Source organism: Streptopelia decaocto (assembly GCF_964273445.1).
Source record: "Streptopelia decaocto genome assembly, chromosome: 4".
NCBI classification, from domain to species: domain Eukaryota; kingdom Metazoa; phylum Chordata; class Aves; order Columbiformes; family Columbidae; genus Streptopelia; species Streptopelia decaocto.
In genome coordinates this window covers 5,908,561-5,934,923 of record NC_138658.1, presented here as the reverse complement: position 1 = coordinate 5,934,923, position 26,363 = coordinate 5,908,561, and positions in this window count along the sequence as shown.

Here is a 26,363-nt window from a genome sequence, read left to right as displayed (position 1 = left end):
AGGTTTTTGCTGCATAAGGAATGGCTGGAGCTCGCATGCGCCTACTGAGGGTAATGGGCTCTAAATTTCATCTCCGTTCTCTGACCCGCAGGGGCAATTCCTCTCAACCTGATCCCAAAGTCTGCGGCAAACTTGTATTTAAGAGCCCTTGGGAGAGTATTTCATGGCATGGAGATTAGAAAGCAAGAACTGAAACTGCAAAGTGCTTCATGGTGTCTCTTTAACAGCTTAGGATTGATTCATTTTAGTATTTGTGTCTGGGTCGTATTCACTGCTGCCTCATAGATCAATGGCACGGTGGAGTCCCAGCTCTTGTTGATGCAGCATATGGGAACAGGATCCATTATCTTTAGTTCCCAGGACTATAAAATGTCTAATAAACTCAGCAGCAAGAGTGCCAGATTTCTGCAGCACTGCCAGCTGCTCTAGCCTTGTTGTCTATTATGCCATGTTTTTAGTTTCATTATTGATGGGGAATGCTGATAGTCAAGCAAATGATGTCGCTTGCAGATTCGAGGCACTTTACTAAATCATCAATGGTATTTGAGGGTTTTAAGAGGGTAACAATAAAAGAAAACCAGTCAGAAAACAGCCCCTGGCACCTACAGAGTGAATTCATGGTTCACCTGGCTTTCTCCTCCTGTGGAAACTAGGCCTCCAAAGTTGTGCCTATGGGATTTGTATGTGAACACTTAATGCAGAACACAGGGGAAAACAAAAATCATGCCTACCAGAGCAAGGAGGAGACCCAGGTGTGGGAGACCAGGGCTCACAGAAGGAGCAAAGCCATTTGGTAGAAATCCTCTTCACTGTGGCACTATCCTAGTCTTTCCCCATCCTGCCTCCTCCTTCTTCTTTTTCTTCTGCCAGACAGGACCTGGATCAGAAAACAGGAGAAATCCTCAGTTCAACACCTAATTAAAAAATATTTGTTCATTATCTCATAAGCCTCTTTCTCCCACGTCAGCACAACTTGTAAAGGTGACTTAAGCTGCTGTGCCTCCTCTTGCAAGGAGGGAGGGATTCATGCTGCAATGAGAAATCAATTTAAATTCACATGGGCACAGTCAATCCTTAATCATATCAGCAAACTCAGGCTGGCTGCAGGAATCTCAGTAGGAAGTTCAAAAGCCTAAGTTCCAAATGTTCATCCCCTATGGCAGAACACAAGTCAGGGCATTCCTGACTGTTAGTTTGCTGATCCAGCAATTTTCCCAGTCTCTTCTCTAACTGTTTACATTATAAATTGTTTCTCCCCTGTTTTTGCCACCCACCACTCTGGGGGTCCTGGTATACCTTTGGAATAAATTCCATAACTGCCCTAAAAATGGGGCAAAACATGATCTCACATATGGACATTTTTATGGTGGGTTGGGGGAACAGCTTCCTACTCTGCTTTGCTTGTTCCCTGTGCATTGTCACGAGGGGAATGTTGCAGTTCCTGACCAGTATTAGTTTTTATTGCTTTCTTTACTCCCCTGGGACATGGAGATCAAGCACAGCTGGGGGAAGTTAAGCAACATTTTCAGTCTCTAGTGTCTTTAGTTGAGGCACTTCAAAATCAGTAGCAGGCACTCAAATGGAAGCCAGTTAATGTGACCCAGCAAGCACAGCTCCCATTTAATCCACTGACTATTGATGCCTTTGATCAATCTCTAGATATTATTTCTTGCAAAGATAATCCTTTATCCCACAGGCAGGATCAGCTTCTGTATCTTGGACATCTTGGACATGGGAAAACAACATTTGTAGCATTAACACTGGTATAAATGCAGAAGAAACTGTTTCCTTGGGTCTTACCCGGGCTAAGGTCTGTATGGTGGTGATTGGAGTAGCTATCACCCATGCATATAGTCTTGCATATAGCATCACCCATGCATATAGCTATCACCCATGCATATGCTCTTGGCTTGCAGGTCTGCTGGCACTGTGAAATGCTCGTGTGCTTCTGCCAACGTTTCTGCAAGGAACAGAAAGAAAGAAATTTGTGATCCAGAAGTTTCTTTTAAAGAACGTGGATCAGAGGTTTTGTGCAAACTACTTTCTTAAATTATTTAAAAATTGCTGTAATTACTGGGTATTTAAGAATATTCTAGGGAATAATTTCTGGGCTCTTCTGTTTTTCCCTTTACTGCCACATAGAGTCACAGCCATTAGAAATGCTAAAGGATGACTTTCATGAAAATGAAAGAGATGGCAATGGCATTGTTTGATGAAAACATGATTTCTGCTTGGTGAAGCTGTATATCCTGATCAGAAGACAATAAGAGATGGAGGATTCATTACTTCCATCAATACATCATTCAGAGTTTTTAACCCTCCTTCTTAGAAAATGCATTCCTGCTGTCTTGGATTTGTCTGTCTCAAGCTTCTAGCTACTGGGTCTTGGTATTTCCTGCATTAAAGAACTTCATGTTTCCCAGTGTTTCATGAAGTACATTGTAATTGAGTCACCTCTCGTTCTTCTTTCTGATAAGCTAAATAGATTGTGCTCTATGTTTCTCACTCTAAAATACCGCAGCTCTTAAACCGTGTTTGTGGCACTTGGTGCGGCTTTTTTTTCTGTGCAGTCACCAATTTAGTTACACCCTTATTAAAAAAGATGGACTCTGGAGCTGAGTGTTCTGTAAGGAACTGGCCTCTTCTAGACTATAACCTAAAAAGCCTGTACCTGAATCTGCTCACATTCCGCTCTTTGTATACAGGGATTATTTTACCTCGTTTTACTGTGGCTTTGCCCTGGCAACCTCTATCCTGTTGCTTGTCCACTATGACTTTAAATCCTTTGTTGTTATTGTGGGGTTACCTTGCTGCCCATTTCCAGGAGTGGCTTCCAATCCACATCCATCAATCCACATCCATTCCCTTTCCACCTGCCTGCAGATAGATGCAATTTGAGTGATCTTGCGTTACCAAATGTTGCACCGCCTTCCACATGATTTAGTTTGCCTGGGATACTTTTAGAGGGCTGGCTAACACCTAACATAGGATGCTGCTCTAGTGCCTCCTGTGCCAGCTCCACAGCAGCTTTTCCCCGGGAAGCAACTGTGGTCCGTGGAAGATCATAAAATGCATCCCCCTGGCCTGCCTCCTTAAGGCCATAAAACGTGAAAAAATGAATTCCTCTCCTCCGTCGGTGCATTTGGTGTTCTTGCCCCATCCCTGTGACCTGTTGCTACCTGCCACATCTTTTGGATTTCATGAAGAGTCTTGGGTGGAAAACGTTTTCAATGTCTTGGTCATTTCTGACCTGCAGTGGAAGTATCTCCATTCAAATCCCACTCAAAAGTACCTCAGTTCTTCATCCATTTAATGCAGTCTTTACTGATATTGTGCAGTGCTTATTTTTTAACCACCATGCTGTACAGTGCTAAGTGAAGCACCTGACAATGGGAAGAGGATTGCTGTATCACCAAATCCATTGTCAAAAAGAGAAATATTTTTTGAGACAGGTTGTCTATTTATAATAATGCTGACTGACACTAATTATCACTTAAAATCTGTATCAGCACTTCCATTTGGCATAAGAATGATGCCAGGAATCTCCTTCAGCAGCAAGAAGAATGTAATGCCTCCATGTTAGGTCCCCAGAATGGCTCTAGCGTTGTCTGCAACACACGGGTGTTGCTGTGTGACAGAAATGGAAAATATTGCCCTCTCCTTTTAATATCCCTTGATTTTCCAATCGGTTTGCATGCTCAGGCCTTTGCTTTGCTGCTCAGCTCCACTTTATGAGCATGGCAGGGTGATTTATTAAGGACTTCGAGCGGGAGACACGAGGGTCACGGCTGCCCCGCTCTCGGGGGGTTGGCCAAGCCCCCCTCCCCAGCTGGAGCCACGGAGCAGCTATTTGTACAGCACGTGGTGGCAGCGCAGTACGGCACTCGCCCATTAAAATGCTTTCAGTGCTTGTCCTTGTGACTTAAATAAACGCTTTTGGGTTTCCAGGCGAGGGTTTTAGAGATGTCCGTCTCTTCGTTCATTTTTTTAGTCCTTTGCGTGTTGTTATTGCTTCCATTTCTTAAAGCCCCACAAATTGTAAGCCTGTGGCTTGCAGTGAAGGCATGCTGGTAAATGATTTATAGAGGGTCCTACAAATCATGTTGCATAGAGCACAACCCCTTCCCCCACAGCAACAGTCATCATTTCAGAGCAGCACAGTCTTCGAGGGAGCTAAGCTGTCCTTTCCCTGCCGAGATTTAGGAAGCCAAACAGTAAAATGCAGCTAGAAGTGAGAGTAAACACGCCATAATAACAACCCGGTATTTAAGTTTCAGCAGGGTTTAAGGTGGTAAGCTCTTGCTTATCATTGGTATTATAATGTAACATTAACAGGCATCTGTATTTTGTTTTAATGCTTTTACTGATATATACAGGGTGTTTTAAAAAGATGGACCCAATTCAAAATCACTATATCTTGGCAACCATGAATGAAACTCTTACAGTCCGTACAGCAGATGGAGGGAACATAGAGCATTTATAAAAAGGTTACTAAAACTTGATAACTGATTAAACAATTTATAAACTTTTGTGTAATTTTAACATGTTGGATCCATCTTTTTGAAACACCCTGTGTAAACTCCCATATGTAAATATGTCAGCAAGGAGTTAAAATTACTTCAAGGATTAAAAGGCAAGCAGAAATTTCTAACAGTTAAATGAACTGCAGAAATCTCCATTATTAATCGTGGTCTCAACTATACCAATCCAGTCAAACCTCAGAGTAGTTGCAGCAGATCTGAGAGCACAATTTGGCTCTGTGGCGCTCACTTCAGGACTTTGCAGCCAGAGAGCCCTCAGCACCACCCCAGAAAGACATCACATAGGATGCTTCACAGGGCATGTGACAATGCCCGTGTGTACAACAAATGCTTAAAATCCTCTCAGCCCTCCCAGGCTCCCAAGCCCAGCGAAGGGATGTTCTTACCCGGCTGCCTCCCAGTAGCACCAGTATGCACTTGGGTAGAGGCTCTATGATTCTATCAGTGTAGGAAGTTTGGGGATCCACGCTGGCCTTGGCTGGCTCAGGTGTACGGTGAATATGAAGAGCTTGTAAAATTGCCTACACTGCTTTCTGCTTTCTCTTGTTCTCTGGGCTGAAAAGAGAATCACAGAGAGCAATTTAGGCTGGGAGGGACCTCAGGGGTCATGTAGGGCAACCCCTGCACGAAGCAGCGCCAATTACATCACGTTGTGCAGAGCCTTGTCCAAATGGGGTTATAATATTGCTGAGGACGGAGACCACAGCCTCTGTGGGCTCAAGCTCCAGCGTTTTGACTACCCTTCTTGTGAAGAAATTTTTTTGCTAATATCTAATCTGAATTTCCTGCATGTCAACTTGCATCTCTTGCCTCTTCTCCTATCCAGCTGCACCTCTCAGAAGAGTCCAGTTCAACCTTTGCCCAACCTTCAGGTAGTCGCTCCAGGTCAAAAAGCAAAGCCCCACACTTTGTCAGCTCTGTTGATTTTAGTGGTTCCAAAGAGTTAATTCAATAAAACATCACAAGGAAAGCATTTCTGGTACCTAGAAAGGAATGATTTGCCATTCAGTGAAACAACTAGATTAACAGATTGCAATTTAGACAAAATATTTGACCAAGGAATTTGTCAAATGGTAGAAATGAAAATATTTTTTGTTTTTTTACTAAATTAAAAGTTCCTCTGGGGCTGCAAGGGGGATGTTTATCAGCAAGGTATACCCTCAAAAATAATCAAAACACTGCTGGAGCTGTAGACTAATGTCTTAGCAAGACACACGATCTCCTTAATGGAAAAGTGAATTTTAGCCACTGTGATACTCCATCTGATGAGGACACTTAGCTGTGATGGGGTGGAATAAAGTGTTTTATTATACTAAAGTGAATCACACTGTGAGTGTTGGGGATATGGTTAATGCAAGTACAGAGAAATTACACAGTGTCTGTTTTGACTTTCTGATCTCCTCTAATGGACACACAGCCTCTGGGCCAAGTGCTCGGAGAGTTTTGTGCCATGACATTTTCTCCAATTATTATCTAGGCTTTTCCTCCAAAGTACCTGGTGGCTGTGGCTCATTCACAAACCCAGAATTTACAGCTGGGAATGTAAAGGGCTCCTTCGTGCATCCAGCATCCTTCATTTGGATCCCATTTTCCTTTAATGACACATTAGCCATTTTAAGGCATTAACTGATGTCACCTGTACAATGAGGTAAATGAAGCAAAATCAACAGCTCCCTACAGGGCTTTGCCTGTGGATTTTTTTATCAGCCTTCATCCTCCAACTGAGGCTATTTTCCTCTCTTTAAAATCCACCTTAGCTCCCTGTTTAGATGCTTCATCAGTGAAGGCAGCGTGCTGATGGGGAGCCGGCAGGTCGGTGCGGGCAGAGCCACGCCGCTCCTGCTGGAAAACTGCTTTACCGACCTTGAAGGCTGCTGGGGGGTGCGGCGAATCCTGCAGAGGAAGCACACCCCTGAAAATTCAACTAGAGGGCCTTTGAATAGCGCTTTGTAAGAAAGCCTCTCTGTTTCTGTACTGCTGTTGCTGATTTGAGTTTGGTTTTCTCTTTTGTTTGTTTTTCTGGTTGGACTGCCTGGGACAAACGTATCTTGGGAAGCAGAGGGACTGTCAGAGGTAAAGTCTTGGGTTCAAGTTAAACATTTCTCCATTTTATATATTGGATAAGAGGGGTTTTTATCTAAATATTCAACATATGTCCATATATATGTATACATATACCTAAACAAAGTGACTGCTTTGTCCCACAGCCTCTTTTCCTGCTGTCGCCTCATTTCCCCCACCTGCCTCCCAGTCTCTGCCAGTTTATGTTGAAAACCCACTGAATCCCTAGCTGGTGTAAGACACTCTACTTCACTATTTAAATCTCTCTCCCCATCAATCCTTAGACTGTTTGTTTTCCCCACCGCTACTGAACCAGGCTTGTTGTGCAGAGCTGAGTTATTGCAATGGTCTGGCTTCAAATTTGTCTTGGTCTTGTCCAGGCGACGAGGAAATGCATGCAAAAATAGTCTCCTAGGAAAACTGACCGTGGAAAATTCAGCTTAAAGAGCAATAAAAGAATTTACTGCTGTCACACAGAAACCAACAGGAGAATTTAAGTCTCCCAGAGCAAGCTCCCTCTGGGAGCATTTCTGTCCTTGGGAAAGGAAGGGAATGGTCCTCAAGATGCTACCTCAGAGGCCAGTAGCTTACTGCAGTGCGTGGCCATCCCGACCCATCAACCGAGGACTCCCCTGGCCAGCCCACTTGAGCGCTGCAGCATCTCCTGTTGAGGCTTTACCTTCCAGCTTCACAAGAAAAGGCGGGAGCAGCTCCTTGCTAAGAGCTGTTGCACCCCAGCCCGTGCAAGGAGCAAAGGGGATTTTATTTCCCCAGCAGGCAAAGTGGTCCACCCGACCACCCCCAAAGCCACACTGCTCCCCGTCCTGGGGGTTTCTCAGCGTCCCCTCTGTCCCCTGGTAATTTTCCAGTTGTTGCCTTTTGTCAGGCAGAGCACAGGATTTGCACCCCTCGCTGACCTGGAGGAGGTCTCTGAGGGCTTTTTTGTCTCCTTTCATCCAGGCATTTCTGCTGGTTCCTAGCTCTCAGCCCAAAACTCGAGGGTAAACTGACATTCAGGCCCATCACTTTCAAGAAATGGCTGAAAGCCCCAAACTGGCCTGCCCTGCATTGTTTTGGGGTCTGGGCAGGAGAGCCGGCAGACAGTCCCCATCAGTCGCAGCCCCCCAGGGCTGTATGGGCACTCTGGGCTGAGGGGCAGAGAGGCAGGGAGGTGTCCCTGCAGGGTGTTTCTGGGAAGGGATTTCCGAAGAACCTTATGCCTGTGTACACGGCTCCAGGAGTGTGCATCGCTCCTTGCAGAGCTGGGTGAGGGCAGAGCACTGCACAGCTCTAAATGCTTATTTTTCCCTGTGGCTGGCACATAGGCACCCTGAAGACTTGACAAGTTTGTATACAAGCATCTTTCCCTGCGAGCTGTTTCTCCAAAGTCTTTGTAATTTTTCTTTCAGTTTTTTTCAGTCTCAAGCTCTTTTTCCTGCTTTACGTCATGCTTTCCATTTTAGAGATGTCAGATGATCTATGATAAACTGACAGTATGTGCAGGAACAGCAAGGAGACGAGGTCCATTTTAATGAGACTAACTCTACTGGGTAGTGAAAACTGTGCCTCGACAAGCCCCTAGATCTTGTTACTCTTTGCAAAGCATCTTAATGGCATAAAAGGATTTTTACACAAATAAGGAAAGGCAATTCCCAAAACAGATTTCTTTCAGTAGCCATTGAAATGGAAAGTTACCACTGAGAATTGCGTGCTCCCCTTTAAGACGTAAGCATGATCAGAAATCAGTATTCTCTTGGCTCCTGAAAACAGCCTGATATATTTCTGAATAAACAGTGTGTTTGCTTGGGATTCACTATTCACCCAGCAGATCCTGCAAGCACCCTGTGTTTTCTCTGTGGTCATCTGTAGGAGTTTGAATTACTGAAAGCAGAGGGGTGGGGAGGGAGCAAGGGAGAAAGAGCATGTGAGGGAGGACGAAGCTGTGGCTGGACTTCAGTCAAGGGAACCTCGCAAACGGGTTTAGAAGTAAATGCTTTTTATTATCATTTGTGTTCCTTAACTTTGTTACTATGGCTTGCGAAGACTATTGGTACGCTCCCTGCCCGCTGGCACAGAGATCGAATCACATGTATGGATAGTGCTACCCAGCACTGGCTCAATACCACCCGCTCCTTCAGCGGCACAGGCAGAGTTTGGATGCTTGAGAGGTAGGAGGAGTGCAGACAAATAACAAAGCTCAAGGTAAATGTGAGAAGGCACCACCATGCTCTCCAGTCCTGTGGCATTTCAGGAAAGGACTTGGTGCTTTCATCCCCTGTATAGCATCATTATTCTCTGCAGATGAAGAAGTCAAGATGAAAACTTTTGGTCCTGTTACTATTTAATAACTAGCACGTTGGTAGGCAATTAAATGCAAAGGCAATTTGGCGTGCATTTCAGAGCTGTATTCATTTTCTGACTCCCCACGGAAATCACTGCTCGTTCTTACCTCCAATGCAGATTCAAGTAACACAGCATGTGAAGTCGATCTTCATGGTAAGTTATTAGTCTTTTGGGCAGACTGGGCTCATACTTCATGCCGGTTGCCCATACAATCTTGGTGAATTTTGGAGAGGTAATCGTAGTTCAAATAGGGTCAGTGTACAAGGCCAAGGCTGTTGACGGCTATTTTCTGAGGTTTGCTGTGGTCAGGAATGCCTGTGACATCTATTTCAATTCAGATTCCTGCAGAAACCAGAAAGACATCTTCACTTAGGCCTTTACTTAAGGAATTCCTTACCATAGGATACAAACTTGAACTACAATGTAATTGCATACAAACCCTCAGCAATTAAGGGATACACAGAATAATTTATGCATACCAGCACTAGCTAAACACAAAAAGACAGCTAGTCCTGCTGCAAGTTGCAGAGAAAAGCTCTCTTTCAATGGTTTATTTTTAATGCAGACACCACTAGCTTAATATGTTCTGGAGCATCTACAGAGAATAATTTTTAAGGAATATATTTTTAAAATCTTGCTTTCCAGGGAAGTATTTTTTAATCTAGTACTCTTGCCTAAGCTATTTTTGGACCCAAATACACAAATTCTAACATTTTCTGGGCAACATTGTGAAAAATTGAATAGATGAATAGGAGATATAAAATACTCCAGACTGCATAAGAGTTACCCAGTCCAGTTTGCCTGTTCTTTACTGAAATGTGGATGTAGTGATGATTTGTTCAAGCCTGCAGGAAATCTTATTTATCTATGTATTTTTTAAAAAAAAAGAAATTAAAAAATCAAATGTTCTGATCTAAAATTCTATTTCTGAGTACAAATGACTCCTGTATTTTTTCAGCTAGGTCTGGAATATCTCTCCAAGGTAACTACAGTCTATTCTTAAGTTTACTCTTTGTTTGTAAAAGTCAGGTTTGTTTAAACAGGTGTAGAAAATTCCACATACCCACTGATGAGAGTATATTAACCAATTTTTAAAAGTCTGATCAGAACAACTGCAGGAAAGAGATCAACATTATCTTGATGGTCATTCCAAGTGTTAATTTTGACTTCAGCAATACTAAACACTAAAATGGGTTCCCAGAGAAGAATTGTAAATCTTGTATTTAAGAAAAAAGAAAGTGTGATCCTAGGAAACAGATGCAGGTTTCTCCACATCTCTGCGAGTGTCCGATCTCTGCACATCTGCTCAATAGCTTTAGCAGTGGGACACGTGTGTGATTTATTCACTTTCAGATCTTCCCAAGGAAGGAAGCAAAGCAATATTAAAATCTCTTGTTGCTAGTCAGTGAGTAGATGGTATTCACCATGGGAAGAGCAGTAAGGCGGGCTTGCGAAGGCACAGACTGGTACCTTTTTAGAATAAGGTGAATGGAGTAAGGTGACAAAGAAAGCTTTGATTTCCATCCATCAGGACAGGAAACAAACAAAACAAACAGAGCAGCTGTGCACGCACGGTGACACCAAGACAGGCATGGGGAGTAGCAGCTCAGCGCAGCATAGTTGTGCGCATCACCAAAGCCATACTGGGGTGGTGACAGCAGGACAGACGCGTTACTGCGGTGCTCTGACCCGGCCGATAGACCTTGCACTCCGCTCTTCTGACAGCTAACATAGATAGCTGGGACCGGGGCTTTTTCTGCACTAAGGGCCCCCTTATTGCTCCTTTGGGGACTCTGTTGCTAGCAGCAGCTTGGGGACAAAAAAGCCCAGGGCCTTTGGGTACCATGGATCTCACAGCCATGAAACAGCAGGGAGATGCCAGAGGACATATGGAGCACAGCTGGTGGCAGTTACTGCCCAGGCACCTAAACCCAGCTCTGTAAATGGCTTAACAGCATCACAGCAAACGCCTGCTTGTGCTTGCTGTGCCTCATTGTGGGGGCACTGCATCTATAAGAAGTTTGTGTCACTTTGTACAATTAGGTATCAGAGACTGCAGTAAAACCAGCTATTTGTCGTCCCTTCGGAGCAAACCGGTGGGTGTCTTGCCTCACCAAAGCGGCACGGCAGCCTGGACTGGTCCCTGGCGCCCACGTCCCAGGGGGAGCCTCCACCAGGTGCCCCCACACCGACAGCCGACAAGATATTCAGAAAGCGCCAGCAGCACGGAAATTACAAAGATGCATCAAAAAAGCTTCCCTGTCTGTCTCCCCGCACAGCGGACCCAGCAGATCTTTGATAGATTTGAAGCCCTAAAAGGAGATCTCTGTGTTCTGGTACTGCTTGAGCCTCCACAAAGGAGATGAAAAGGAGGAATAAAACATCTGAACAGCCCAATCTGGTCTGAACTGCATGCATTCATTACGGCAAAGACGAATTTCTTCTGGTTCCTCCTCCATATCCTCCTCCTCAGTGGTGGCAGCAAGAAGCTTGACACTCCAATTACAGGATATTCGTGTTAAACAGAGAAGAAGGACAGCTAGTCAGTGGCAGACGTTTAGGATATGGCATTCAAGGCTCCATGCAGCCAGCAGAAACCTGGAGGAACAGACTGAAACTGCTCTAATGGCCCGGTTCCTCACGACTCTTCCGTATAGACTTAAATTAGCTCCAAGCAGTCAGTGTCACCCATGACTTAAATCAGGGTCCAAATGTACTCACTTCACCAAAGCTACCGTGAAATGGACTCGTGGCCCAGAGGCTGTTGGGGACCTGTCGCGTGGGGCCGCTGTTGTGGCACACCATCGCAAAGTGCCTTTTCCATCCCTCTCCATGCCTTTCCCCCCCCTCCACGTTTCCATTTGGCTGTACCTCATCCCTGAGCTCCCCAGCACGGGGTCTCAGGCCAGGAACTCACTCTGTCCATTTACAAAACCATGCAGATAAAATCTATTCAAAGGCTTGTGCAAAAGCATTTGATGTTTGTGGCTCTGAGACCGCTTTGTCCTTTCAAACTTGAGAAGAAATTTTGCCTTTTTTCCCCTCTGATGGGAACGGTAATGCAGGCTAAGAAAAATGTCATTAATAATACAAACTGCAGGCCTTTGGGAGAAATTTTAGTTTGGAAAAGTGACTACTCTGCATGAATATGTCATGCCATCAGAAGTTTATCTGGATTTTCTTGACTCTTCACATATGCGTATATTTCTCTTCTGCCACACATGGTCCTTTTTCCTTATTTATTTAGGGTATAATTATAAGTACATACTTAAATTAGAATAAATGAACAGAGATTCATCTATTCAATAGGCGTTTTTCTAGGAAAAAAACGTTTTCCTTCAGATATTGGTTTTCTTCAGTTTTTTTTGGTCTATTTTTAATTTAAAGGTACTTCTCTTATGTTTTATTCACTTCTTTTCATTAGGTAAAGGAAGGCCTTGGCATGAAAACCTGTCCTGAATCCACTGCCTACTTGACAGATATATACAAAGACTTGAAACATGAGAGGAAAAGCAGATGATTGCAAGAAAGGCAAAACAAAAACAAACAAACAAACAAACACCAAAGAAAAAAAAGAAAGGAATTAAGAAGGCACAGGGGCATGTATTAATACCATGTGAGTGCCATTGCATGCGTTGGTTCGTAGGAGTGATGTACAGCATCTTGTTTGACAGGTGAAGACTGACAGACCTCAACGATGAATCTCTACTGCCTTCTAAAAAGGTAGGGCCCTCCTTTTTATCTCTAGATTGATCCTGAGCAGTTTGCTGCAAGTAGATACTGCTTGAATTTCAAATATTGAGTGCTGGTATCGGCGATTGGTCCCACACTGTAAATCACATGCTAATGTTTCTCTGTCTTGACTGGATGAGAATAAACATAATAATCAGGAAGAGGCCTTGAAGAAGCCACTGCGGCTTTAAATCTCTCAGGGAGCAGCGGCAGTTTAGGGAGAAGAGGCTGATAAAGTGGATTAGGGAATTCTAGAAAATTTAAAACCTGCTCCTTTCTGGGCCACACAGGCTCTGCCCACGGCATCATTCCTGGGAAAATTAGGCTGCTGTGAAATTTATTGCCGGGGTGCAGAATTTACATTTCAATTTCTCTTGTCACAGTCTGGGCTGTGGCCAGATCCCCTCTGCCTGCCTTAACCGCTCCTGCACTGCGCCCCGTCACAGCCCTGCGCAGCCCCCGGCCCCAGACCGCTCCACCGTGCTTTTGGGGGGCTGCTGGAGACAACTGCAACCCCCTCTTCCCAAAGTTTAAGGAGAGCAAGGCTGGCCAGGGAGGGTTGCAGAGGTTGGTTGCTGTTGCTTTTCACTATATCGCCGCCTTCATGGCCAAGCAAGGAGTTATATTTTTGATGCTACAGAAACTAAGTGGGGTTGAATTTTTTCCATTGCCAGTAAATTCCGCTTGGGGGTTTAGCTGAGAAGAGGTAAGCACAAGCCAAGGCAGGCGATGACCATCTCTAGATTTGCAGGAAAGAACCCATCATCCTCTTCCTAGGAGTCGACAGGGCTCTGCTGGGCTCCACATCCAGATACACCCTCATGGCCCAGGCGATGACAAACTGCTCCCACCCCACGGGAAGGACAGGGAGGTGGGAAGTCTTGAAGACCTATCTGAGGAACTGAAGAAGAGGAAGAAGAAAAGGAAGTAGAATATTTTGGCAAGACAAATTTGGAGGGAGAGGAGAGTAGGAAAAGAAATAGTGAGAAATGTCAGAGTGCAAAATAGTGAGATTGCTGATGATAAAGCAATTATGGACAGTATTTGATTGAACTTCTTAAGAGGGCCATCCCAGGCCCTTGGTGCTCTGTGGTAGCTCTCCTTATCAAAGAGGTCACCAGCAGGAAGGTTTGAAGAAATGGTGATCGTTATGTGGATATTTATAAACATCCAGCATGCTGCCAGACACAGGACAGGAACAGGCTGTATTACCTCTGGGACTGAGCAGAATTAGCCAAAACATAGAGAATAATTCAGGTTGGAAAAGACCTTTAAGATCGTGCAGTCCAACAGTAAATAGCTTGAAATTAGCAATGCATTCCTTTGTGGAGGAGTCTAAGCCTAACACTGATTTCATGCCTAGCTGAAATTATGTCTAAATTTGAAAAGAAAAAGAAACTTCCTCAGAGGTGTTTTGCAACTGTAAATGAGACATAACTTGCATCATCTATGAACTATGATGAACTGTTATTATCATTTGAGTTACACATCCCTTAGAAAGCCAGGAGGAGTTCCGACCCTGGATTAGGAGTCCCTCCTGACACTCAGATAGGAGGTGCTTAGGGAAATGGAGTTGTCCAGGGTGTCACCACCTTGAGGTGAACAATAGCTTGAGGTGGAAGGGTGGAGAATAAATGTTACTGCAAGAAAAGCTGCTGAATTTCCTTTTGAGAGACTGATAATCCCGCAGGCTTCTGCAGAAGCAGCTTTTGATTATCATTGCTGATGATATTAGAAGACATCTCTGGAGTCTGTCCCTTAAAAAATGTTTCCCTAGTGCTACTTGAAAACATATGGGTTGGGAACTGAAGTGAAAAAGTGATGTTTTACTAACTCTCTTGGCATGATGGAAGCTTAGAAAATGATGTGCCGGATACTGGAGGTGCATTTTTAACAGTAAATGACACCTAACTAGGCTGGTAAATGTAGATGAGAAAAGAAGTTGGAACAAGAAAAAGGAGCTGGTTAAAGAACCAAATGAGAAAATATGGATCAGACCTACAGTTGGGGTGGATTGGAGCATCTCCGCTAACTTTATCAGACCCATTTTGAGTTGCATGAACTCACTGAAGATCTAGACATATACTAGCAACTTATACATAGGGTTTGAGCGAACCAGGTCTAACAGAGCATTTTCAAATGCAGCGACTTCCTGAGGTCTTTATCAAGCAATAGGATGGGCAAGCTCAGGCTGCAATTTGGAAGGGAACAGAGGAACAGAAAGATGGAGCCAGTGTCAGTGCATTTTGCCAGCTCCAGCAATCGCACCAGCAGTGCCTAGTGAAGAAGTGACTACCTGGCACATGTGCCTGTGTTACTGAAAGAAAACAGGAAGGGGAAAAATGGGAAGAAAAAGGAAAGGACACCCTGGTTGTCCCAGGCTGCTTCAGTCAAGTATCTTGTCCATCGGTGAAACTGGACCATAGTTACAGTATATAACACAGACGTGACAGCCCCCATTCCAGCAGCTCTTATCTGTACAGTATAAATGTCTTTTCAAACAACATACACTAACCTCCAGGAGATGTTTTATACTAGAAAAATCATGTCCTATGCTGGTTTAATGTGATATTTAAAAAAAATGAAAAACCAAGCTGGCACTGCTTCAGTGCATTCATTGGGCAAAATGCTGGCCTTCAACAAGGGAAAAAGCTGGGTAGACTCTGTCCCATTGGTTCCACTGCCTGTGGAAAAACTAATACATTTTGGTTGCTGTAGAAGAGCTTTTGAGAAAATGCTACTTTGGCAAAGTGCAGAATCACTGCATCTCTTGACTGGGCATACAGTTTCTGAGCCCTTGCCAGCAATTACTGATTTTGTAAACTTATTGAAGTAAAAAATACATGGCCTTTCCATGGCTTTCTGCTCCACCTCTTTGTCTCTTTTAGACCTAGTAGTCATCACACAAATACCCACAGGAAGAGTCAGATGACCAGCACATTTTTTGCCAGACAAGTGCTACAAAATCCCTTTGCCTTCCAAACTACTAGATGGTGAACTTCAAGAGGTTTCTGTGTGATCTTAAGGGAAAAAGCAAACTGCAGCTGAGGTTGGCGTCCTTCTGCACCAGCATGGGCAAGCTGTCAATCTGTTCATTTCTGTAAACAGGTCAGATATTCCTCCCTGCTCCACCCCCTGGAAATTATTTTTTAAATGGCAAAAGTTACATTTTTGCTGTACAGTGGTCACAGTGTCTGTTGGAGGTGTAAGGTTCTGTGGTATCCTAAAGAAATGGTAGATCCTAAGGACAGTTTTCATCCTTAGCCACAATCAATTAACATAATCTATTTTTCAATTTTCCCAGGCCCTCATTACACTCTGTAGCGAGGAGCTTAATCTCTTTTCCGAAAGACAACTCAGCTAAAAAACACTTAATATTGCTCTCAATTCTTATAGAAATCAGAACAGGTTTTGCATTTGACTACATGAAGTTTTATTTCAGTGACTGGAGGTGCTGAGGTTTTTCCAGATGTGACTCAAGCCACAATTTATCATTGAAATAAGCTTTTATCCTTTATCCAAGAGAGAGATGGTGTTATGAGAAAATTCAAATGATTTTATTCTAGGCAATGTCTAATTAAATTGAACAATAAAAATTGTTATCCTTCACGACCTCCAAGCAATTAAGTGACCTGGTGATAGGGAATTAAGTCAGTCTTCTTCCTTTGAAATGACAGCTGAAATAACAGAGGCACTGTTCTTTGTCTGCTGGATATGTGCAGAGGAGGCAGAGGAGGAAAGATGGGAACAGGACCATACACAGTCAGAAAAATCCTGCCCCTGGTGGAACTGCTCAGTTGTTTCCCATTAACTTTCCTAAGGGCAGAATTTCCCCCATTGTGTCACACCTTCTAGGTCAGCTTCATAAACAAACAAACAAGCAATAAACCCCACCTTGCTGCTACTATGATTCATAATATTCCCTGGATTGTTAATCTAAAAAGCTCTTTGAGTATATTTTTCTGCCTTTCTCTTTCTTTGACATTCCTCAGTATAAATGACGGTGAAGCAGGCACAGTGCATGCTAGCTCATCAAAGGTGTGTGCTAATGAACTTGTAATTTAAACACGACACAGTGGGAACTGGATTAGGTACATTTGGGTATAAAACCAGGAGCATCTAAAGTGCCAGTGCTATGGCAAATTCATCAGCATTGTAGACTGCAGCCCCTCCATCAAAGATGGGAGATACAGCCTCAGGGCCAGGTGACAGCATGGATGCATAGAAAGTTATCACTTTTGTACCACTACAGTTATCTTAATTATAGAAACATCATTCAATTGGCATGCAGTTGGTTTCATTCAGTAATAAAAGTGTTCAAGGTGACACAGTCCAAGACAAAAAGGAACATGTATATGGAAATAAGTGAGTTTGTTTGGGATATTAAATTAGCATAACTATTTTTTATAAATATTGTGCTAAATGAAATGCTCTTTCCAGGGCATCCAAACTTGGGGTGGCTGTTGATTATATAACACTGTGTGACTGGACCATCATGGATAAGCTTCGATAAGTGTTTGCCTATCCGATAAAACCATATACAAAAGTAAATTCTGTACAAATAATCTCAATACATTGGCTGAAAACTTGTAAGACAGTAACAAATTTACAAAAAATATGCATCTGTTTTGGTGCCACTTACCAGTTAGCGTTAGTTACTTGCCACCAGACATCTCACTTGCATAGATGAGAGATTGTTTTGTTTCCTTCTCCCCAAACTGCCATAACTGTGATCTACCATTGGACTCCCTTTGAAAAGGAAAACATCACTATCAGCTGGTCCTCATCACGTGGCAGAATCCATCTGAAACAAAGTTTCTGTTAGCCTGCATGAATTTGGTCTAATTGTTAATTAACTATAATTAATTAACTTCCATGGATGGAAAAAGATGAAAAGAAAAGCTAAAGAGCAAGACAGTTTAATGCAGAAGATGCTTCCACAGCAGCTGAATACTCCTTGTGCTCTCACCACAGTTATAAAAGTTACTGGTTTGGGCCTGCACTTTTCCTTGATGATGGTGGCATTAATGATTTCCAACAGTGATGGACTTCAGAGTGTCAAAAGAATTAGGGCTGTAGCATCAGAAAATAGGAACATAAGCCACACAGAGTGAATGCAGAGTTCTTTTAATGTGTTTAGATTTTAAATCCTTTTAAGGGATAGCATTGCATGTTTCAAGTACCCTAGCAAATCATTAACAATAATATGAAATCCCAGCAGAATTATAGCAGCTATTTCACCATGAACTTGGCCATCCAACCATGTAAAGAGAGTCCTTTCCACCTCTGAGTCATTATGAAAAAAACATCATATCTCCGCCAATCTAGCAGGGTAGCCTAATCAGGGACTAAAACTGGAAGAGTGCCCCATACTGGCTATATTTGTTACTCAAGTTAACAAAAGGAATGACTGGACAAATTCATACAAGAAATATTCTTCAAGGGCTATTAAATACCTCAAGAAGTTGTTGAGCTGCAAATAGACGCAGGCTGGAAAAGTCCTTGCAGGGAGCAAACCTACATGCTTGCCCTGCTCTCATGCTTCCCAGGAACCCGCCGTTGGCTGCTGTCAGCTGTTCTGGATTTGTGTTCAAGACAGTGACTTCAGAGGGAGACCATAATTACTGGTCTATTTTTAGATCCTCTAATTTTGGCAGAAGGCCAAAAGTTGTAATAATACGGCTTTGGTATTATCTGTCATCTCCAGACACAGAAAAGGGTCATGAATTCAGTATAAGGGTAGATAATGTCGATATATCAAAATGCATTATTATCTACAGCGTTGCCTATTGCCAGTTTCATTTTTATCGCATGGCAAAGGTCAACACCTTTGGGTAGTTCAGAGATCCCAAAGGGTGACAAATTACCAAGAATTCATCTATTCGGCATATATATGAAGCCATCAAAAATACTGTTGGCATGGTGCTAATGCTCTATATGTTGGCAAAGATTTGTCTGCCATTGATGGTGGACGGATACTGAGGGCTGAAATAAGGTAGCACCTTGTTGGTCTTCAGCTGAAATGTAGCTCATGGTAACAAGACTGATGAGTATCTGATTCCTATTGGAAACTGAGCTGCACTTGGTTTTGGGAAACCACAAGAATTTGTTTTATTTCAGAATGTCTTAGTGTTATTCCTAGGAGGGGAAAGAAAAAAAAAACCCAGCCAGCCTTCATTTTCTTTTCAGTTAAACAGAGGAAGGAAATGGAATGAAAATAGCAATCAATATGGAGGAAAAATGGGACATTCTTTCACAGCTTGCTCTTACAGGCATCAGACTTGACAGTCTTTGCAGGATCCTTCATGATAGCTTAATCTCAGCTAGAGATTGCACCCAGCCACTTACGTAGCGATGCTTAAGTGAGCAAACTATTATACAAGTGCTGCAGTGCAATTGGCTTTTGATTCATCTCCAGCCTTAATTAAGGCATTTTGGATATGTTCTAGAAGAACCTGCTTGTTCTAGATCCTAGATAATTTTGGCATCTGTCACATGATGAGAAAAGATAAACCACATCACACAAAGAGTTCAAATACAGTGAGTTTTCAAAGAAAGGTGTAAAAACTCTGTCATTTTGGCCCTCAAGTTTGATTCTGACTAGACTGATGTTATATCATCTCGTTATATCATCTCACATTATATCACCTCATCACTGGTATTTTACTCCTCCTAAGGTTCTGGCCTCAGTGGTATCGTGTCACAGCCCATTCCCCAGACTGGTTTTCCACTCCGTAAAATGTTTTTAAAGTTTGCTACCTTCTAAACATATTGATATTTCCTTCTCGTTGTGGGATGAGAAGTGGTGGCTAGAAATGCCCAGCTGACCTTCTCTTTTGCCTCTCTCGCTTCCCCTCTAATTAATTTTTCGTGTTAGTCTGACAGAGTTTGAGACGGTCGCACTTCAGGCCACATTGCAAGACCCGTCTATTATTCTGTCTTTTGCCAAAGAGGCTGATTTGAAGGGGTGTGAATTTTTGTGAGGCTTCGGAAGTGTTGAATTGACTTTTCTGTCACTTTAGCTACATTTTACTTTCCACGGGTTACAGCACTGATGGAAATATCCTTATAGTCTATGATAGGCACATTCTATAAATACCATGTTAAAGAAATGGGAAGATTTTTTAAAATTAAGAATCACCCAGAAGTTTTAAAAATATAGATGCTGTAAGTGATCAACCAAAAAATAGCCACTGAATTTTTTCTTTTTGACAAAAGATACATAGTAAGAAAGAAAACCATGCAGTTGAATTTGCTCTTTGGTATTAGTTCTCGTAGTATTTTCCAGTAATGGCAACATTATAATTTGTAGAATTAATTAATGATCTGGCATCTGATTTTGATTCATTAATGCTTAAGCCAGCTAAGTCTCAATTATCCTCTGGACTATTTATTCTTTAACAAGCTTTTAGCTAATGTGATTTTAAAAATATGAAAATAGGTCTTAACTTGCCTTTAAGAAGTGGCAATATTTTAATACTCCTCTACAAAATAAAGGAACCTTCTTTTTTTTTGTTCTATTATAGTTACATTCAAAATTAGATTTGGGGATTTGCAATGCATTCACTAAATATATATTATATTTATATGTACCTGGAACCCGACTTCAATTTAGTCTTGATTAAAAAATGTACTGAATTGGAAACTGTGTAATAAAGGATGCCTAAATCATACTGACCCAGAATAGCTCACTCAGTCAGACAGTTAGCAAATAAGTGCACAAGCAAGCAGATGATACAAGAATTCAAAATTAATTCTATTCTCAGAGGATGCATAGACTAGGAGATAGCATCTGATTCTATCTGCAGAGGTGTAAATCCAGAGTAGCACCTTGGCTAAAGCCTCGTTACCCTGAATTTGATTGCTTATCCTGCAAATGATCAGAATTGGACTCTTCTGTGCCCAAGGCTAGGTTAAAGTAGCTGAAATATCCAGTATTGCTTCAAGACATTTTTGTGGTGCAACTGAAAGTCTCTACAGATTTCCAGCTATTTATTATTTATAACTAATCCATTTACCAAAGTAATTTAAAGACTCCTGAAATTTTCTCCAAATGACTGGTATTTTTAAAAGTTAAACCATCACATCCTTTAGGAAAACCTGCCCGATGGAGTTCTCTCTTGTGCTGCAGTTGTGTTGGGGGCATTCAGAAACCGCATACCTTTGACTTGGGATTGTCAGGCAGCAGTCTGAGAGCTGATCTGAACTGATCTTGGGAAGATGCTTCTGTTGCTGGGCTCTGATGTGATGTTCCTGCCTGCCATCATTGTACTTTGCCCCCGCTCACATCAAAACTGAAATGCATAATTACAAAGTCAGGTAAACAAATGAATCATGGATGTTTTAACCAAATAATTTTAGTTAATCACTTTAGTTACTGAGATTTGTTTTGAAAGTACCTTTCAAAAGCTTTCAGGCATTATGTAAATGGTAGAAAATAAAAAACTAAGCCATCAGTGTTGCAGTATATGAAATAACTCATCTTCTGACACGATGCTTCCTTCTCCTAAGAAGTCATTCAGTGGCCTCCCAATACCTGCATTGTTGGTATTAACGTAGTTATGTAGCTATTCTTAGTTCATACTGCTGGACATCAGCTAGAGCTTTCCCCACCCTTCTCATCAAGAAAACCATGAGATGAACCTCTGAAAGTATCTTCCTTCCCATTTTTAGATCAGCAAGTCTAGCTCCTTCCAGTCCAAGCTGGGAATTCACTCCACAATGGCAGGACTTTTAATGGAGTGGCCTGTAACGCCAGCTTCTCTTGCAACCCAAGGTGCTGTTAGCTCAGCCAGCTCCCAAATGGCTACCCCAAAACTACCGGGTGGAGAGACTGCTGAGGTCCCAAGCTGTCTGTGGGTTTAAGAATCAAAATCCATTTGCTGAGTCAGATCCTCTGTTCCACTGAATCCACACTGCGATGCTCTGGGCGCACAAGGCAGCTCTAAACCCGACTTCTGGGGCCGGCACAGAACTCCTGGGTGGTCACAAAACCAGCTACTGGAAACGTATTGGAGTCAACAAACAAAGGAATCCATCTCCAGATATTGGAGTGCAAGGAAACGTCCAAGTTACCTATGTTGTTATGGCAAGAGTTCATTTGGACTAGGAGGTAAATAGAGACGGTTGAGCTCGATCTCCAAAGCCAGGGCCGAACCGCTGGAAGCACAAGCTTTCTCAATTGCTTAGAGAAAAGGATTGAGCTGAGAACTCGGAGCAGCCCTGATCGCTTTTAATCAACTGAATGAGGAGGAAGGAGGGGAGGTGGAGGCTTGGGAAGAAAAATATGTAAAGCTTAAAAAGTTCCAGCTGCTGTTCTCTAATGGAGTCTTGGTTCCTCATGAACGGTGGAATAGTTAGGCCACCTGGTGGTAAACAGCAAACCAACAACCTTGGCAATTTCCAAGCCACAATAAAGATCCTGAGGATCAGAAAGCTGGGGGAATTGTCACCTTTCATTCCCAGGTGGGTGGTGTACAGCTGCCAGCCATGGCCAGGGCGTCCATCGGTCACGACTGCAATGCAGGACGGACAGACTGGACGGGTGCCTGGCCACTTTCTGCCACACAGCCGGCTCCAGCATCAGGTCCATACAGGTTAATCTAGTGAGGCTCCTGTGGGTGGCTGTGATTACGCATTTGAGATTCATATTTCAATTAACATTCCACAATATAGTTTTCACTTCTATGTCTGCACAATCTACTCACCAGAAATATTGCAAAGTATCAAACATAAATGGAGAGTGCATGGGAGATGCTGAACCTGTCAGTGAAGTCCTTCGGAAGCACTTCTAAGTACTCATCTTTAATATCTAAGAAATTACCTGAGCTGGACAGTGGTATATTGCCAGAGAGCATTCACAGATAGGTTCAATACAGGCAAAGGAATATAAAAGGAAATTGATTTGAAAATTTAATTCTTCTTAAAGAACTGTCCATTGTTTTGCCCAATTCTGTCCACTGGACCTTTAGTCTGATCCTACTGAAGACAAGTAATGGTGTCCAGCAGCTGCTCTTCTGCTGGACTTTGCTCCTGAGCTCCTCTCTCCTTGCTGTTCTTGCCAGATTCCCTCACCACATTCCCTAACACTTGAAAACTCATCAGACTTGTGACTCACATTTTAATCTTATCCAAGTCACAATGTTTATTTCACAGGATGCCCAATTAAACGGTAATTCAATCTGCTCTGGAGTTGTTTCCTTCCCCTCTGGTGATTAGTATAACCTGAATAATGTAGGAAGCACAGAAAAAAAAAAAGGCAGCAAACAACTTCAGTGACATGAGGAGACCGAGCTGCAAGTTTTCCCACAGAAGAAGAGGGAAAAAGGGCATGCGCAAAAATGTTAACATAGGTCATAATTTCTAGTGTTCTCTGACCCTGAAAAATAGATGAGAAAATTACGCTACCTTGGTGTGCCTTATGGACTCCCTTTAAGGCTGGGGAAACATGAGTAGGTGTGGGGCTGTGCAACGCACACAAAGTGAAAGAAAATCTCAGGCTCCATTTTCGCTGTCCTTTCAAGTGCCTGCTGCTGCCTTTCATTGAAGCCAGTGTAAGCCAGTCCCTTGCATCCTGCCTCCGGTAAAAGTGCTGGAGTTCTGTGCTCTCAAAGTGAAGGAGCAGAGTCCAGAAGCCCAAAAACCTATCGGCTATCAACTCACTGATTGACTGAAGGGGATTTTTATCATGGAACAGACTTGCATACTTTCTCAGGGCTTTCTTTTCATCTTCACATAGGCATGTCAAGTGGCATATGATGCACATAGATGGAACTACTTGTTATCTGTTCCACAAGTGCCCCACGAGTAGCCTTCTGCAGCACCCCAGGCTCACACCAGGGGCATGGAAATAGAGCTCTGCGTTAAAAGAAAGGTCTGCTTTTCAAAATAAGGAAGAAAATTTAACCAGACTGTTAAATGTTACCTTGTCTTAAAAAACCAAGCAAATTAAAACCTCTTGGGAAACGTCAAATGTGAGAAGCTGTGTAGGAACACAGCTCAGAGCAAACTTTGTACAACTGCTAAGGAAAGACAGCTCGGGGTGAACATCGCCAGTTACTCAGGGGAAATGCCCAGGTTCCAGAATGGCCCTTTGCTCACTGGAGCAAGCTCAACACTGACACAAACATAGGCAACTCTACCAAAGCCATCTCCTCTTGACACAAGCGTTTAAAACAAAACATGCCACTGGTTCCTTACTTTATGGAAGCATCACGTGCCAGAGTACAGGCCAGGTTGTGCCTCTGTGCGTGCGCTGAGGTCAAAACAGCGAGCAGGGGCTTAAAGGGGCAGCTGAGGGGTGCCAGGAGTCCCGCAGAGCCAAGCAAAACCACAGCAAGGATGTGGAGTCTCTGGGTACGTTGCGGGGCAGCTCTCTCCAAAGGCAGGTGTTCTCTCCAGCTTGCAAAGGGAGCAGCTCTGTGACTCTGGGAGAACTACTTCCCTTGGAGCTCCTGCTGGTGCTCGCTCCCCTCAGCTGTGCCCAAGTGGCGTTACAAGGAGCTCCTTGCACAACACGCCAGGTGTCTGCCTGCCTTTTTTTGTTTTTCTCTGGGGGGTAAGTTTGGCACTTGGCTTTTTGGTGGTAACGTTGTAAAATTCTTCCCAAAGAAATTTTCAGTGTGCTTTGCTGTGACTTTCTAAAAAAAAAAAAAAAAAATAGATTAATTGTGATAATTAAATTTCCCTCTGAGTGATTTCTTTGATAAATGGGTCTAGTTAGGACTTTCAATTAAGCACCAGGCCCTGCTGTGAAGTCAGACTGAGCTTCGTGTTGCAGGCATTTATTGCCTCATTTACACAGAGACAATCTGAATTATTTTACATTACACTGTTTTCTTTATCTGTCTTTTTTACACAGGTATTAGAATTCCTATTAACCCTTCTATCAGGGAGCCAATTAAAAAGGTATGGTCAAGCAATTTTTAATTATTTTGTTATGGCTTAAATAAGCCTCCTGGAAGCACAGTACTCGAGATCTTTCTCTTGTCCATACCGCAGTCTTTTGTCGCATAAACTCACCGGTTTGTTACTGTGCAGATTTTCACAGACTCCAAGTTGGTGATAAAAGAATATGAAAATAATATAAAGTGTGGAAGAAAAGACACTGACCACAAAGACAACGTTTTGATGAATGGTGGTAATATGCAACAATTCTGGAAGCAGCAGCTTTTATGTTCTTGTGTTGTCCAAAATTGTGAGTAAATGGTAACTACTGCTTGGAGAATTTCAATTATCAGGGGTGCAGTCCACCTTTAAGGTTGCTATGTTTTAAAGTTGTATCCATGTACTCAAGCATGGTTGCATGGTCATTTTGAGTGTGAGCTGAAGTATTTAAGATACACAATTTCTACCTTTTATTATGAAATTGGGACTATGTACTTGTTTTTCTAGGTATCAGTGGTTACAGAAAAATATCCATGTCACTGTCAATCACTGTGCTTAACAATGAAGAATGAAAGGTCCACTCATTTAATAAAAAAAAAAGCAAAACTCATCCAAAATAAGTTGTTTTTTAAAATCCAAAATCCACACCTAGGCACCACAATTCACTGTCACTGATAACAGAGAAGATAAAGTCTAAAAGACTTAGAAAATCCCTTTACATTTGTAGGAGTTTTCTGTGAAGCCATCCACAGCTATACTAGCCAAGGTGGAATTGTAAGGTTTACCAACTGATGTGCTTTGAGATATAAATCAGGAACTAATTGTCTGTCATTAAGGAAAAACATGGTTTTCTCTTCTCCCACACTACCCAACAAAAATATTCCTTTTATATTATGTAGTATGATTGAATCTATGTAATGAGAGTATACATATTTTCGATTATACTTTTGAGTTTGATTTTGATGCAACCCCTGAAATTGATATGCTTCCCAAGTGAAAGTTAGTCAGAGGCATATTTAATTCTTATTATACTGAATCTTCTTTGGGAAGCAGGAGGATTTCAAGGGAATCTCTGCCATGTAAAGAAACCATGCTCTCTGTCCATATATGAATCTAAGCACAGACACACCTCGGATTGTCTGCATGGGGCAAGAGAGATTAAATGAGTTGTGACTACTGAGAGTTTGAATTATTGACAGAAATTTCAATGCAATGAATGTAAAGCAAAGGACATGAACTGATTGCTAAGAAATTAGGATTTGTGGATTATTGAGGTGTGATACTAAATCCAAATGTCATCCTTCCCCTTTATTCTTCAGCGTAAACCAGCAAACCCCATGCTTCTAATGCAGATTTGTTATGCCCTGGCATTTCTAATTTCTTAAACTGGTAAGACAAAGATGACTGATACCAAACAATAAAAGCGTACCTTTTAAAAATCCAAATGCTATTTTAAATGTAAGTTAAAATGAGAACATTTTGTGGTTTATATTTATCTAGCATCCTCTCCTTTTGAGGCACATCTTGTCATATAGGACTATGCTGTTAAAGCAGTTCATGGGAATGATGTGCATGACTCCTTTTGCTAATGGGAGCTGTGTGCATAGAACAATTTAGCTGTTAGTGCTCTGAGGGGAAGAGAACTTGAATAGCAGGGGCTTGGAGAGCAAAATAAAAAGAAAGCTGCTAAGGGCATTTGAAAATACGCTTGCTATTCTTTTTCTTCCTCAGCATTGCTGCAGTAAACAACTGCTTCAAGATTCCTCTTTAAATAAGTGACATGAAAAGGAAAAGAGCATG